Source organism: Prunus dulcis, chromosome 4 (genome assembly GCF_902201215.1).
Source record: "Prunus dulcis chromosome 4, ALMONDv2, whole genome shotgun sequence".
NCBI classification, from domain to species: Eukaryota; Viridiplantae; Streptophyta; class Magnoliopsida; order Rosales; family Rosaceae; genus Prunus; species Prunus dulcis.
Window position 1 is genome coordinate 22,507,159 of NC_047653.1, and position 1,751 is coordinate 22,508,909.

Sequence of the window (1,751 nt, forward strand, 5' to 3'; positions counted from 1 at the left end):
AATTTGTAGTTTCTTTGTGTTATTAATTCATACATTTACTAACTGTTTTTTTTTTCTTTGTGCAGAGGTGCAAATTTGATTTGAGGAGTATGAAACTCATGGAATTATATGTGTATATGTAATGGAAATTTATTTGTTTTCATTTGGATTCTCTTTTGAACTTTGCAAATATGCAGATTGAGATTGAGATTACGCTCACAATCTGCATTGGTCTGTAATAATTATTGGATTATTTGGACATGGGTGGATGATGATTTTCTTAGGTTTTAAGGGTTATTTTAGTATTTGAATGATGATAAACTTTAGATATGCAAAGCTGGAGAATCAGGAAAAACAGAATGGGCCTGGAAAACTTTATAATAAAACAAAAAAGAAAGGGCCTGGAAAACTTAAAATTAAAATAAATAAAAAAACTTTCAATTGTTGCTTTAGTTGGGCCTCGGCATGCATCCGAACTGAACCAACCCGACCCGCCAATTCGGGTTTCGATTTTAGTCAAAAATGGGCCTAATAAACAGGTGCACGGTTTACCAATTGGCCTGCCGACATGGCCCGATTTGGCGTATGGTTTGGGTCCATAACCGACCCGACCTGACCCGTGTGCAGCCTAGATTTTAGGGCAAATTTCCAACATGAAGTTCATGGGAAATTCTCTCTTGAGTTGGTAGACCATCTTCATAAAGGAAACCTTAGGATATTTTAGATTCATTAAGCCATAAAGATGAGATTACCCTTAATCTCTAGGACACGGGAAGCAAAGATTAAAACTTTGAGCTTAAAAACAAAATCTAACCCAAGTATCTTTAGGTCTAAGGGATTGAAGCACTTAGACACCTCTACAAACTATTAGAGAGAGAGAGAGAGAGAGAGAGAGAGAGAGAGAGAGAGAGAGAGAGAGAGAGAGAGAGAGAGTAGAGAATTCTTTATACATTTGTAGCACTACCTTGAGCAAATCTCAAGGTTGATTACCCATGGAAGGCCTTCACCAAATGATTCTCCAAAATAAAGCCACCCAAATGTTTGGCCTCTAACTTCATACACACCAAAGGAAGAAGATGGAGAAGAACATGAAGAACCTAGGAGGTTGAAGATGCTAATATTCAACCTCCTAAATGGCCAGCCATGGTGGAGGGGATGGAAGAGCATGGTGTTGCCTCCTTAACCTCTCATAATCCAAAACCCTAGAGAAAGGTGATGCCAATCTCTATCTATATATAGGCTAGGTATTTCAAGTTGGGTCATCCATGACCTATACCACTTGAAATGACCCATGTGGTTCATCAAGCGAGTCAAAACCCATTAATACTCCCTATGGGCAAAATTCCTTGCTTCTTGGGCTTCATCTTTTAAGTTGTCATGTAAACTCATCTTATGAGCCCAATGGGTCCAAGCCTAATTGGCCTTGAACCTCCAAAATTAATTTTAGGCCCAATACAAGTCCCGAGCATTGATGAATTAAAACCCATTTTAATTCTTCCTATTATGAGGACATAGGTATGACATATCCTAAGGGCTTCCATAAACCATGAGTGACGGTTAGCAACATGTCACAGTTACCCAAGCCAATATCGAATAAGGTGGAGAACCTATTTAGTTGGAATTACAATGTAATATGATCATTCTCTAAAACAAAATGCTCTTGGTCACATCATTAGGGCATGGAAAACATGTCAAGCCTCTAATGTGAACTCCAAGCTTATATGACTCAATGTTTCTGCCAAGTATGGTTGGAATCAACATTCTTAATCATA

The 1,751-nt window shown here is 38.1% G+C and overlaps 1 protein-coding gene across 2 annotated transcripts in view; it reads right to left on the reverse strand.

Annotated features, from left to right (window-relative positions):
• LOC117626480 overlaps positions 1-1,160 on the reverse strand; it is a 19,780-nt gene extending 18,620 nt beyond the window's left edge. Inside the window, exon 1 of one of the 2 annotated variants that reach the window (XR_004585574.1) lies at positions 944-1,160. The gene's annotated coding sequence lies outside the window, so the exon portion shown is untranslated. Of the gene's footprint in view, positions 1-929 lie in introns of both variants that reach the window. The other variant, XR_004585575.1, reaches the window with a different exon arrangement.
• Between the last annotated feature and the right edge of the window lie 591 nt (positions 1,161-1,751).